Here is a 15,334-nt window from a genome sequence, read left to right on the forward strand (position 1 = left end):
TTCAAGTAAGAATCCTTGGGGTACCTAGTCTATTTTATGCTCATAATTTGCAAATTAGAATGTCTGTTACTATGATAAAACCTTAAGTTAGTTCCATTACCATCCTCAGGTGAATATCTTTGTTACAGATTGTTGGATATTGTCCATTTTATCTCTTCATTGTTGGTTTGCTCAAATAGGATTGTAAATATGTTACAGCACTCATTCAAGAACACTCTAAATGTATAATCAGTGCTGTGAGAAGCATAACCCATGAAAATTTCAGTTTCATATTAAATTGTCTGATAAATATTGTGTGGAACTAAGCTTACTGTTACCACACTTAAAATTGAACATGACATGAACATCTAGAAGCACTCCAAATATAAAGCGAAATTAAAATCGTAGGTATTCTGTGACTGGGAATGTGCTGGTAAGTTCATTTGGAACAAACAGTGTTTTAGAGAGATTACACTTAAAAGGAAGATATTGCCTTTGCAACAATGAAAAATGCCATGAACAAAACATTTGGCTCCATTATGCTGGGGAGACTCTATGAGTGGCAAAATGGTTGAAAATGGAAGGCATACTGGATCAGCACCATGCTGGAAGTGCCATAAGCAGGTCAGAAGCTTCCACAGTGGAGGGACTGTAACACCAAACAAATCTGGAAACTGATCAGATGCTTGATCTGCCAGCTTCAACCACACAAGTCCAGTTTTGTTTATATATCCAGAAGTGCTCCGCACACAACTGAACATTTTTGTTCCCCACCAAGTTACTTGTGATTTTTTTTTTCATCTACTAACCACCACCAAAGCACAAGTCCACCTTGTCCTAAACATTTCTATCTCAACTGTATAAGGGCCCTCCCCTGAGTGTTGTTCAAAGAACCAAACATCCAAGATTGTAGGTAAGGTGCTATTGACTTACTTTTGCTTTTGCAAATTTGGTTGACTTTATTCTTGCGCAGTAGAATGCAGTGCGGTTACTATTCCCCAGTTCACTGTCCAAAGCTGCTTCATGGAAATTATATAAGCCATGCACACCAAGAGCAAAAACATCATTCTCTTTTTACTGGAGAGGAGCAGGAGGGATGAGAAAGTGGTTCTCCCAAGGGTGCACAGTTCTTAATAGCACAGAATGCTATCAACTGCACTTACATGACTTTGCAAACCCATGTTTAAACAAGGTGTGATGCAGAAACTCCAAAGCATGCCATTTCATTAACAGATCATCATGCCTGCATATACCCTGGCAGCAGCTGCAACAGAATCATCCTGAGGCAGGCAAATGTTCCCACTATCTTTGGGCAATGAAAGTGAACAAGAGACTGTCCACTTGGAAACATATGATACCCTTTTTTTGCTTAGTCCATAGCCCCCCTATTGACTACTAAAGCATACAAGGACAACATACAGGAAGTGGTGCATAATGGAATTGTCACTGCACTAATAATCAAAAAGCCCAGGGTAAGGTGCTGTGGACATGGGTTGAAATTGAAACACACCAAGTTAGTGAAATCTAAATTCACTTTTAAAAAGTAGGATTAAAAATCAGCTCTCAGTAACAGCAGCTACCGTCTTTGTCAGAAATAACCCACCTAGTTCATTAATATCCACTAAGAGAGCAAATTTGCCCTTCCTACCCAGTATGGTCTAGCCAAATTAACTCTCTCTGAAATTGCCTAGTAAGTCATTCAGTCAAATGAAAACTGCTGGAAGAAAACTGCTGAATGAAATTGGACAGACTCCTGCCACCAACCTCAGAATTGGCAGCAACAATGACACACTGTGCCCTGATAACCCTGCACATTTTTCATTACTGGGGATCTTGTACCAAAATGTATAGAGTGCTTGCCCACAGTCTGGTGAATCAGCAGCCAAAAAGCCATACTGTCAGAGTTGTATCTTACAGATAATGTCCCAGAATCACCAACACCATTATCATTTCTATGTCCTACCTTACCAGTTGAGCACATTTAGCAGGGGTGACAGCACAGTATTACACAGTTGGGAAGGGGTTTTCCTGAGAGTTTCAACATTGACTCCAGACTGCATGGTAGAAGGTCAAATATTGGTTACCCCATACTGATGTCCATGAAGTGATGAATCGCGTCATCAATGTTGATTTCCAGTTGCAAGTACTGTTGAGAATAAAAAACAAAACAGGTGGTGGGAACCAACAAGAGGGATAAACCTACTTGACATAGTTTTGACTAATCTACCCATTGCATTTGTATCCATCGAAGGCAGTCCTTACTGGACAAAGTTCACATCACATCACCCATGGCCCAGCATTTTCCCTACTCTACCATTATCATCAAGCCAAGATATTAAACTTGATTCAGGAAGGCAAGCCAGAAACAGTCTTCACTTTAGAAGATTCCTGGTGCTGTTCCTGGCATGCCCCCCTGCACTGTTCATTGAAACAAGAGTGATATGGGCCAAAAGCTGGCAAACAGGGCTAGATCAGTTTAGGATATCTGGTCGGCATAGACGAGTTGGACCGAACCGTCTGTTTCTGTTCTGTACAGCTCTATGATTCTATGGTAACTCATTAAATTCAAAGTTAGTAATACATTTATAATTAAAGCTAATCTAACCATGTAACCATTGTCAATTTTTATAATAACCCATTTGGTTCATTAAAATCTTTTTGGGAAGGAAATCTGCCATCCTTACTTGGTCTAACCTGCATGTCACTTCAGATCCACAGCAATGTGGATGATTCTTAAACACCCTCTGGAAATGGCTTAGTAAGCCTCTCAGTTCGATCAAATTGCTACAGAGTTGAAAGAAGAGAATGAAACTGATGATAACCTGTTATTGACCTAAGCACTGAAATGACAATGGCAAACAGCTCTGTAGATTTTGAAATTCCTCCAATATCTGGGTACTTGTGTTAGAATTGGGAAAGCTGAGTCACTTAACCATCAGCAACAAACTGACACTGTCATGCTCACAGAATCAGATTATTCCAGAAAATGTCCTGGACACTGTCATGGTCACTGTCACGATCTCTAGATATGTGTAGATATGTCCTGACCCACAGTCAGTACAGATCCAGGAGAAATGGCAGTATAGAAATCAGACACATACACCAGTGACTGCTCAAATTCAATGCATGCACATTGAAACAGGTTCATACTTAAATTTGGTGCAGCTGTGAATTGGGGAGGGGGTGTTATGAAGAGGTGGGAGATAGGGCAGAGAGGCCTATTTCCCATTCACACACTTCCCTTGCCTTCATTGACCCCCTGTCTTCACTCCCACCAGTTGTCACTGCTTCCCTTCTCATTGCCCTGTCACATCTCCATCTCCATCACCATCCTGCCATAGTGAACTTCAGTTCAATATATTGTGTTCATTTTCTGCACAAGTGCAATGCCTTTGTATATGAGGTCATTGCAATTCTATGTAAAGATGTAACGTTTCTGGATTAGGTACAAACAAGGACTGCAGATGCTGGAGATCAGAGTCAAAACGTGTGGTGCTGGAAAAGCACAGCAGGTCAGGCAGCAGCTGACGATCCAGAAAATTGACCTTTCGGCCACTCCTGATGAAGGGCCTTTGCCTGAAACATCAATTTTCCTGCTCCTCGGATGCTGCCTGACCTGCTGTGCTTTTCCAGCACGTTTTTGGATTAGCTGTGTGTGAAATTCCACGATTTCCAGGTTTCAGCACACACTGCCAGCAGGATAATGGTGGGCATTCAGCATAAAATTGCCACAGGAGTCCTCAACATCGACTCTGGACCATGTGATGTCTCATAGCATCAGGTTAAACATTGGCAAAGGAACCTCCCGCCTGATTACCACCTATGTCTATCGCGACCCTCCACAATACTCTAGTCCTGACCTCCCTACTGCCTAGTTTGATGCACCATCAAAAGAGCTGAATTCCAAAGGTCAGAGTGACTGCCCTTGAGTTCTAGACAGCATTTCACCGAGTACGGAATCAAGAAACTGCAGAACCAATTGCATCAACGGGAGTCAATGGGAGAGTCTCTCTGCTTGTTGAAGTCATATTTTGTTGAACGAAACAAAGAGGTCACAATCTGTCTTGACAGACTGTCCATCAATGGCTCATCAACATCATTCCTTAGCTCACCACCTTTTAATCCAGCTGCTCTTTAATGATATGGTGCTTTTTGGCTAAAATTCTCAAATAGAAACCACCATCAAGCCACCTTTTTAAAATGACTTTATCTAACAAAACCTTCACTAATCCATGCAAAACTGAACTCGTCATTCTTGTAAAAGTGTCTTCATCTGATCCAGGTTGCCTACCTGGCTGCTGGAAAGCTGCTGACTTTCACTAGCCAAGCTGACACACAGCACTGCAGGTGACCTTCAATGCACCTGTCAACATAGGCCAAAAGTGTGGGCTGTAGTGGAAAGGTTGTTGGAGCAGGTATACTATTGTGCTACAGGAACTCCTCTGTTCATTTTGCTTGACAAATCCTCAAAGAAATCTAATAAATTTGCCAAACACGATTTCCCTTTCACAAAACCATAATTTTGATGACTTTGCCTCATTGACTTATGACATCCTAAATATTCTGCACTATTTTCTAGATACTGGATTCGACATTTTCCAATGATAGATGTTAGCCTGACTGGCCTGTGGTTTCCTCCCATTTGTCTCCCTCCTTTATCAAACACTGGTGTTGCATTGTCATTTTCCAATATTTAGGGACCTTATACAAATATGTTTTTATTATTAATTCAAGGGCTGCGGGCATCACTGGCTTAGCCATCATTTATTGCCTATCTCTGGTTACCCTTGAGAAGGTGGTGGTGAGCTGTTTTTTTCAAACCACTGCAGTCCATTTGGTGTAGGTACACCCACAATGCTGTAAGTAGCTCCAGGATTCTGACCCAGCAACACTGGTGATATATTTCCAAGTCAGGATGGTGGGTCGTTCAGATGGCAATTTGCAGGTGGTGGTGTTCCCATGTATCTGCTGCCCTTGTCCTTCTAGGTGGAAGTGGTCATGGTTTTGGAAGGTGCTTTCTAAAGGTATTTGGTGAGGTTCTGAACTGTATCTTGAAGCTGGTACAAACAACTGTTACTGAATGTTGGAATGGAGGAAGTGAATGTTTGTACATGTGGTATCAATCAAGTGGCCTGCTTTTTCCTGGATGATGTTAAGCTTCTTAAGTATTATTGGAGCAGCAATCATCCAGGCAAGTGTGGCATATTCAATTGCACTCATGACTTATGCCTTGTAATAGACAAGCTTTAGGGAGGAGGATGTGAGTTACTTGTTATAGGATTTCTCGCCTCTGACTTGCTATTGTATCACAGTACTTATATAGCTACTCCAGTTCAGTTTCTGGTCAATGCTAACCCTAAGAATGTTGATAGTCGAGAATTCAATGATGGCAATGTCATTGAATATCAAGGAGTGATGGTTAGTTTCTTTCTTGTTGGTAATGGTCATTTCCTGGGGAATTTGGGAATTTTGGAAGACTGCATCAAGTATATCCACTATCTCTCCATCCATCTTTTTTAAGACTCTAGGATGCGAGCCATGAGGTCTAGCGTACTTGCCATCCACTGGATCTCTCAGCATTTATTTTCTTTGAGCATGGTTGTTTTAAGTTCTACCTTCTATTTGCTCTCTTGACTTGGTATCAATCTTGGGATTGTTTGTTCCTTATTTCAAAACATTAAATTCATATGATACAACAACGCAAAGTGCTATTTATGTCAGAGCAATTCATCTGTAGCTTTAGAAATTTAAAACTTCTCCTTTTGAAAACCAGACATACCTCATTAGAGATGTCTGTTGCCAGCTTAAGGAGCAGCTCCTGGGGCAACTGTTCTTCAAGACCTATGCCATTCTTTCCTTCTTGCCTCACTCACCAAAGAAGCACTCACTGTATCCAATACATTGAAATTTTCTCTAGTACAATTTACATAATCACACTCTGCTACATTTCCCCAGACAGATTTGAATCACAGACTCTCCAGTACAATTTACATCAATCAGTTTCAGCAGTATATTTACCCAGAAAGTTTGAAGTACTTACACACAACTGGATGCCCATTCATCACGAGCCAGCATAAAAGTCCCCTGATTGCACACGATCTGAAGGCCTTCCTACAACATTCTGGGACAAACTCAAGGCAGCAACAGATCATCTAAGCAGGATATGCTTTCCTTAGTAAATATTTACAAGTGGACAATGCAAAAAGATGTTCATTTTGACTTTAAACTTCAATTTTACATCTGGCTTTTAATCTTCTCTTTTTTTAACAGACGTGCATTTTTTTGGCTCTAATTAGTTGAAAAGTTACATTAAATATTTCCCTAAAATGTCAATCACTTGCTATGTTTAAAGCTGTGCAGTATAGTGCAAGAACCAGTCAGTTTCATTTCATATTGTTATGATTTCTAAATACTTTGCTTCATGGTTGAGCACATCAGCTTTGGAAATTAGTGCGTCTTGAAAATAAATTATTTTATGTGCCCAGGAAGAAACATCTGAAAGATTCATGAAGTAAAAGAATGTTATTGCAATTTTAATTTTCACAAAGTGCTGTTAAATATTTAGTCGTGAGTTAGAAACTGCAATGACAAAGAACCAGCATGTGTCAGTGCCCCTCATCTTGCTGAGGCTTACCAAGTATCAAACAGTAAGAGGATGACTACCAAAGTCATCCGAGGCGACAGGGCAGTAACATCTTCAGCTTGCTGCCAGTCAGCTACAAGCAGAGGTGGAGTAGCTCAGAGGAACAACCCAACCAGAGTTGATAAGAATGTTTATCCACATTTGTGGCTCACGGCTGAGTAGAATTGGTGTATGTTAAGTCCCTTTAGTGTTGTGTGGCTCAAATTCTTTTCTTTCACTGATGCTGTTTCTTTTCCCAGTACTTGCTGCTCTGTGAGTTCTCATCTGTAGACTTGCTCCTTCAATGGAAACTTGAATTGTTGGACTGAGCCATGAATTGGTTAGCTTCTCAGCCTTGCCACTGTGTGCTGGGCATTTGGATGGTGGGTGCTGAATTGTTGACCAACATGAGGAAGGAATGCCTGTGAACAGCAAGACTGAGATCATGAGGAATCTTGGCACCTGTCAATGAAATTGTATTATTAACTATTCTTTTAGTTGTAATTTTTACTTAGTGGGTTCCTTTTTAACAATGGATTGATGTTGCTTAGAGTAATTGTTTTAACCAGCAATAAAATCACCTACAGAGACTAACTGGACTGAAGAATGCAGCAAAACCTGTTTCAATAAGAAGGGATGTTTCTGGTTCTATCTATGCCATTACGTGCAGATAAAAATATATCTGTCAGAATTATCAGTTTTATGGCTCTATTAATCTAATAAACATGATTTACTTCTGTTCAACTTGAGAAAAGCATGAAATTAATTCAACTTGTATTTTTTCCTCCATTATTCATTTTGAAGATGGTCTGCAAGATTCCTGATACTATTTTTAGGACATAATCTCTGCCAGCCCCCCAGAATAGATATAACAGCTGATAGAGCCCTGGAGGGTCTGGGCATATCCAGAGCCCCCTCTACAAGTGCAAAAGGTTCCTCTCTCAATTAAGCCTATGTCACATACTAGTATGTCTAAAAGAGGGGCAGAGGAGCCATTATTTACTTTAAAAGCACATTGAGAGGAGCCTCAGGTGCCGCAGGGAGCCACTCCTTTCTCCTTACAAAAAATGCTCCTACATCCTGATTTACCACAGAGTCAGAAGGCATTGTCTTTAAATCAGGCACCAAATACCACACCTAACCACCACCTGCCTCTGACAGGAAATGCTGCTGTCTGGCCCCAATACTAGTGATTAAGTGAGTGTGGTCTTGCTACCAATCTCACACCAAAGCTGAGGATCAGCAGTATGTGATGAACTCACCTTGATAGAATGCATCAGGTCATTAGTCCTCTTGCAAGATGCAGTCAATTTGGAGGATGATCTCCAATGACAAGGCCATTGACCTCCTGTTCTCTGCTTTATCCATCTGGCTGAGGACTCAGCTGTGGAAGAGAACCTGTAGTGAGGTATCAGCAAACCACAAGGGCCAACCTGAATCTTCTTTCATGTATTATCTTGTCCTCCAGAGTATGCTGCCTCTGAGGATGGATCAAAGTGACAGAGCAAAGTGACAAGTGTGCCCTGACGTCCATCTCAGCCTCCCTTCCCCACTAGCTGGTGAGCCATCTCCTTCACCCCCGGATAGGAAATGGGCCAGCAGCAATGGATTTCAAAATGTCAGCCTGATGGCTGTCCACATGCCAATTGCTCCCAATTCCAGAAACAAGTCTCTGGGCCTGTCTTTCAAATTCAGTCCAATGATTCTATACATATAGTAGTGAAAATGTGATTTAAATTGCTTTCATAACATACCATAATACTGCCATTTATTAAGTTAAGGTGCAGTGTCTGTGCAATTCTATCACCATAAAGATTCTGTTCAGATCAGCATTACCAACACAGCGTACCTGGGGGGGTACAGCAGGATAAACACCGGAGGAGTGGGGTCAGTCAGAGTGAACCTGGGGGTGAACAGCAGGATAAATACCGGAGGAGTGGGGTCAGTCAGAGTGAACCTGGGGGTGAACAGCAGCATAAATACCTGAGGAGCGGGGTCAGTCAGAGTGACCCTGGGGTGAATACCAGGATAAACACCAGAGGAGTAGGGTCAGTCAGAGTGACCCTGGGGGTGAACAGCAGGATAAATACCTGAGGAGCGTGGTCAGTCAGAGTGACCCTGGGGTGAATACCAGGATAAATACCTGAGGAGCGGGGTCAGTCAGAGTGACCCTGGGGTGAATACCAGGATAAATACCTGAGGAGTAGGGTCAGTCAGAGTGACCCTGGGGGTGAACAGCAGGATAAATACCTGAGGAGTAGGGTCAGTCAGAGTGACCCTGGGGGTGAATACCAGGATAAATACCTGAGGAGCGGGGTCAGTCAGAGTGACCCTGGGGTGAATACCAGGATAAATACCTGAGGAGTAGGGTCAGTCAGAGTGACCCTGGGGGTGAACAGCAGGATAAATACCTGAGGAGTAGGGTCAGTCAGAGTGACCCTGGGGGTGAATACCAGGATAAATACCTGAGGAGCGGGGTCAGTCAGAGTGACCCTGGGGTGAATACCAGGATAAATACCTGAGGAGTAGGGTCAGTCAGAGTGACCCTGGAGGTGAACAGTAGAATAAATACCTGAGGAGCGGGGTAAATCTGGAGGCAAACCCTCTGGGTAAATCTCAGGATGGAATTTTGGAGGTGTTTTCACAACCCAAGAAATGACCTAGGCATGACTGCTCAGGAAGCAGGTTTGCAGACTGAGTGAGTGGTGTCTGCGGACAGAGAAAGTGCTTACTGTTTATGGTTGTAGTCTGCTGGAGTAGGAAGCGGGTGTGAGAAAGCTGAGTTTGGTGACACTTGGGTATATTTGTGGAATTAGTTCCTGGATTATTGTCTGCAGTTGATAAGGTTAATTTTGTCGATAAGGATCAAAGTGACCAGAGAACTCAGCACCATGGAATGCTCCACTCTGAATAGGTAGGAAATCAGGAACACCTTCAGTGTCCAGGGTGACCATGTATGCTGGAAGTGTGTTCTGCTGTTGTTCGTGATATGTCACATTGGCACCCAGTCCTGCTGCTGGACTGTTCTATAGCTGGGAGTGTTGAAGTAGAGCTGAACAGCAGTGATGAGGGACTCAACAGTCTGGGACACAGATAGGCATTTCTATGGCTGCAAGCAAGACTGCAGGATGGTGTTTTGTCTCCTTGGTGCTAGCGTAAAGAATGTCTCTGAATGGGCACAGGGTATTCTGAAAGGGGAGGGTGAGCAACGAGAGGTTGTCCATCTTGGTACTAATGAAAATAGGCAGAAAGAGAGATGAGGTCCTTGAAAGAGAATTCAATGAGTTAGGTAGGAAGTTGAACAGCAGTGTCACTAGGCTACTAGGCTTCTCAAGATTACTTCAGAATTCACCCTCCAACAGTTGGTCCCAATCTACACTCCCCAGTTCCTCCCTGATATTGTAGTAGTTAGCCTTCTCCTGATTTAATACTTTCACCCAAGGATTACTCTTATCTTTATTGATAAATAGCATTTAATGTGCAGAATTATGGTCACTGTTCCCAAAATGCTCCACACTAAAACTTTAATCACTTGGCGAGGCTCTTCTCTGAAATAACATCTAGTATGGTCTCTTCCTTCTTTGCACTATGTACATATTATATCAAAACATCTGTCCAGGGCACACCTAACAAACCCCAGCCCCCACCCCACCCAACAACCTAGCCCCTGGCACTGAGTCCCAGGCAATATAGAGGAAGTCAAAATCACTACCACAATGATCATGTTGTTCCTACATTTCCAATAATTTGTCCACATATCTGTTCCTCTCTCACCTGCTGGATATCGGGAGACCTGTAACACAATCCCATCAATGTGATTGCACCTTGCCTATTTCTGAGCTCAATCTATAATGCCTCATTGGATGAGCCCTCCAAGGTGTCCTCCCTCAGTATAGCTGTGATATTCTCCTTAATCAGTAACGTAACCCCGCACCTCTTTTACATCCCCCTCTATCTTACCTGAAGCACCTAAATCCCAAAATGTTAAGCTGCCAGACCTTTCACTCTTTCAATGTAGTCTCTGTAATAGTTCCAACATCATAATTATATGTAGTAATCCATGCTGTACTGTCATCTGCCTTATTTGTCATACTCATATTAAAACAAATACACTTCAGACTGCCAGTCATGCTATGTTCAGTAACCTCTCCCTGTCTATTCTTTTTCTTGGTTTACTGGCTTTAGGTCTCTGATTCCTCCTCAGTTATTTTCCTTGTTGTCCTACCCCTGCCACATTAGTTTGAACCTGAGTAGAGCTAGTGAACCTACTTGCCGGGATTTTGGTGCCCCTCAAGTAAAGGTCCCAGCTTCCCTGAAGATATTCCAATGATCCACAATGTTGAAGTCCTCCCTGCTACACCAGTTCAAATTTAACTTCTTATTAGTTTTCATATTTCTAGCCTCATTGGCACATGGCACAGAAGTAATCCTGAGATCACTCTGGGAGGTCTGGAACCCTAGAGATGCTGCTATTCAACTTCCTACCTAACTCACTGACCTCCATTTCAAGAACCCCTTCTCTTTTTCTGCCGTTGTCATTAGTACTTACTGGCAAGTGGGAATCTTTTAAATGCCAGTTGAATAGAGTTCAGGACCAGCATGTTCCTGTGAAAATGAAGGATAAGGATGGTAAGATTCAAGAATGTTGACTGACAAGAGAAACTGAGAGCTTAAGTAAAAAGAAAAAGGAAGCAAATGTAAGGTTTAGGAAACTGAAGACAGGCAACACCCTCAAAGAATACAAAGATAGCAGGAAAGAACTCAATCAAGGAATAAGTAGGGCTAAAAGGTGCCATGAAATGTCATTGACAAACAGGATTAAGAAAATGCACAAGCCGTTTTATACAAATAACTGAAGAAAGTGGGTAGTAAGGGAAAGGGTAGGTTTACTCAAGGACAAAGAAGAGAACTTATGTATGGAGCCAGGAGATGTGGGCGAGGTCCTTAATGAATACTTTGTACCATTATTCACAAAGAAGAAGGATATAATGGATGGTGAGTGTAGAGAAGGGATGTTCATACTCTCAGGCAAATTGATACAAAAAAGGAGGGATTATTGGGTATTTTAACAAGCATTAGGCTAGACAAGTCCCCAGGATCAGATGGAGTCTATCCCAGAATGCTAAAGGAGGCAGGTGAGGAAAATGCTGGAGCCTTGTACAAAATCTTTGTACCCTCTTTAGTCACAGGAGAGGTCCCAGAGGTCTGGAGAATACTCAATATTGTTCCTTTGTTAGGGAACAGGGATAATCTGGGAAATTACAGAGCAGTGAGTCTTACATCAGTGGGAGGAAAATTATTGGAGAAGATCATTAGGGATAGGATCTACTCACATTTGGAAAAATATGAGCTGAAAGGTAGCATGGTTTTCTGTAGGTTTGGTTGTGTCTCACAAACTTGATTGAATATTTTGAGGAAGTCATATGGATGATGAACAAGGGTAGGGCAATGAATGTTGCCAATATGGACTTCAGCGAGGCCTTTAACAAGGTCCCAAATGGCAGGCTGATACAAAAGAAGGGATCCATGGTGAGCTGCAAGATGGATACAGAACTGACTTAGTTATAGAAGACAAACAGGAGTGGTAGGTTGTTTTTCTGACTAGATATCTGTGACCAGTAGTGTTCTGCAGAGATCAGTGCTGGGTCCCTTGTTGATTCTAATATATATAAATAACTTGGAGGAGAATATATATCAACTAGTAAGTTTGGTTAACATGTTTGTGAATTACACAAAGAATTGGGGAGCTGCAGATAGTGAGAAGGATTGCCAGAGGATACAGAAGATATAGACAGACTAGCGATTTGGACAAAGAAATGGCAGATGGAATTTAATCTAAACAAATGTGAAGTGCTGGAGTTTAGATTATCTAATGTAGGAGGGATATATACAATAAATGGCAGAACCCTTAGTAGCATCAACATGCAGAGGGATCTAGGGCAACAGGTCCATAATTCTCTAAAAGTGGCAACACAAGTGGATAAGGTGGTCAAGAAGGCATATGACCTGCTTGCCTTCATCGGTTAGGACACAGAGTATAATAATTGGCTGGTCATGTTGCAGCTGTATTGTATTTTAGTAGGGCCACATTTGGAATATTGTGTTCAGTTCTTGTCATGACCCTGCAGAAGGACGTGGAGGCTATGGAGCTGATACAGAAATGGTTTACCATGTTGTTTGGTTTGGAGGGTATTGGATATGAGGAGAGATTGGACAAACCTGATTTATTTCCATTTGAAGGATAAGGGGCGATCTAATAGATTAGATTCCCTATAGTGTGGGAACAGGCCCTTCGGCCCAACCAGTCCACACCAACCCTCCGAAGAGTAACCCACCCAGACCCATTTTCCTCTGACTAATGCACCTAACACTATGGGCAATTTAGCACAGCCAATTTGCCTGACCTGCACATCTTTAGACTGTGGGAGGAAACCAGAGCATCTGGAGCAAACTCCACACAGACAGTCACCCAAGGCTGGAATTGAACCGGGGACCCTGGTGCTGTGAGGCAGCAGTGCTAGCCACTGTGTCACTCAGTTACAAAATTATGTGTGGCATAGATAGAATGGATAGTCCTTTTCCCATGGTAGAAATGTCATTTACTAGAGGAGAGAGGTTTAACATAAAAAGGGGTAGGTTTGAAGGAGAGGTGAGAGGCAAGTTTTATTACACAGAGGGTGTCAAGTGCCTGGAATGTACTGCCAGAGGAAGTGTGTAGATGGATACAATAGCAATGTCTAAGAGGCATCTTAAAAATACATAAATAATCAGGGAACAGAGGGGTATGGAAAGCGTAGAGGCAAAAGAGTTTTAGCTTAGAAAGGCATTGTGTGCCCAGCACAGTCTTTGTGGGCTGATGGGCCTGTTCCTGTGCTTTATTGTTCCTTGTTCCAAACTAAATAAATGTTGAAATCAACAGTATTTGCCAGAAAACCTCCCCACACTGTAAACAGAAATGTACCTCATTATTAAAGACAAATAAATATAACCACTAATAGCTTTGCAAAGAACTCCAATACAAAATTTCAAAATTAAAGTTTAATAATGTGCATTATTTATGATTATGACTTTCAGATACTTAAGTGTCAAAGCAATAAATATTTGTAGTTGTATCTGAAATATCACATATGTCATGTTAACAATAGTAACCATTATAACCATAAACTTTCAAACACTTATTGAAAAAGAACAAGTATTAAGTACATAAAAGTATTGAAAGTCACTTTAGATAAGGAATACCTTTAAATGACATTGTGCATTCAGTACTAATATCTTGTCTGTCATTGTTCTACACACTCATTTCTCTCATAAAACATACTTTTGTTTGTGAATTAATTATTGGCTGTTCATTGTGTCTGGTGTAATAGTACATTCTCTGTGCAGGGAGGAGGTGGTCTTGAACCACCAAAGGATTTTAAAAGGAGGAGGATGTTCAAGTACATCACTATGTTTATGTACTCCCAAAAGTGTATCAAAGCTCAGATCCACAGAAATAAAAGAAAAGCCAAACAAAACAAGCATTAGACTGCATAAAATAAAATATGGACAAGGCGAACAGGTGAGGCATTGTTTAGATGCCTAAGGTAGATCAATATCTATGCTTGCAAGCCAGAATCCTGCCTACTTTCCCCTGATGCTGCAAGGATCATCTTACGGACTGCAGACAGACTGTCGCCAATAGTCAACTGACAGACAACCTATTCCACCTTTGCAAAAATCATATACATCTTCATTCTTTGTGGTTCACTAAGAAAGGTTGAAGAATCTGCACCTAATTTTTCAGCACCTTTGCGTTGTTCCAAATGTTCATTTGACAAACTGCTTATGGTTTGTTTTATATGTTTGTGCACTTAGTAACAACAAAACTATAGTTTGGCTATCGTCACTTGACTATCAGTTTTCATCTGTGGTAAGTTATAATTCAGTTGAAATTTCTTTTTAATCACAATGATTAATTTTGTAGCATTCAATTCAGATATGTTAGTGCACTGAGAAAAAGTCCAACTCAGCTCTAGTGGATTCATGTGATGTAAAACTTTTCAGCAAATTGTGTTAGCATTTAACAAATTATTTGGGCCTGTGAAGATGCCTTGAATGTATTAACAGCAACAAAAAAATTCGGTACAATTACTATATTCTCAAAGCCACCTGAGGTCTTACAGGTCAGTGAGCATGCAAAATTGTCCAAAGATGAAACTTTCCACGCAGGAAAAGGGGTAATCAACATTTCCTCTCAATAACATATGTTTTACGAGTCTTAGAGTTGGAACAAAACTATAATGATTCCATTGACAATTAACAATCGAATCACATTATAATTTACAAAAATAAAGAAAAATTGTTGTATTAAAGATTTTATTACGCAGAAACATAATTGGGGTACGATGAGACACCAACGGTCCTCACTATACAACAGAGGACCTCTTACTAACATTACAAATTTTAATACAACAGCTAGTTTATCAGTCATATTGGTCACTTACTGCTATGTCTTCCAATCCCAGTACCTACCCGCCCCCACAGCCACATGAGCATGATATTTGCTGCTAGCTGTTTGGAATTATATGAAGTGTTCTAATTGTCAATCCTGAAGACTGAAGCTAGATGCATCCTCAGGCAGATGAACACAAGTGTGGCTTTTTCTGCATTTGACAGACCATGTCAAACTAAGATTGTGACCAGCCTTTTCTGCTGATTACCCCTTTGTAATGGCGGAAGTGCAATTTTCTTGTC

The 15,334-nt window shown here is 41.4% G+C and overlaps 2 long non-coding RNA genes across 2 annotated transcripts in view; one reads left to right on the forward strand and one right to left on the reverse strand.

The window, feature by feature from the left end:
- Positions 1 to 15,334, reverse strand: part of LOC140476421 (uncharacterized) — a 242,749-nt gene that overhangs the window by 178,741 nt on the left and 48,674 nt on the right. The gene's annotated exons all lie outside the window — the stretch shown is intronic.
- The window catches only part of LOC140475940 (uncharacterized), a 48,346-nt gene continuing 47,368 nt past the window's right edge, over positions 14,357 to 15,334 (forward strand). The window contains exon 1 of the long non-coding RNA XR_011960368.1: positions 14,357 to 14,510. This is a non-coding gene — a long non-coding RNA (uncharacterized lncRNA). The remainder of the gene's footprint in view (positions 14,511 to 15,334) is intronic.

The sequence above is a fragment of the Chiloscyllium punctatum genome, chromosome 4, assembly GCF_047496795.1.
Source record: "Chiloscyllium punctatum isolate Juve2018m chromosome 4, sChiPun1.3, whole genome shotgun sequence".
NCBI classification, from domain to species: domain Eukaryota; kingdom Metazoa; phylum Chordata; class Chondrichthyes; order Orectolobiformes; family Hemiscylliidae; genus Chiloscyllium; species Chiloscyllium punctatum.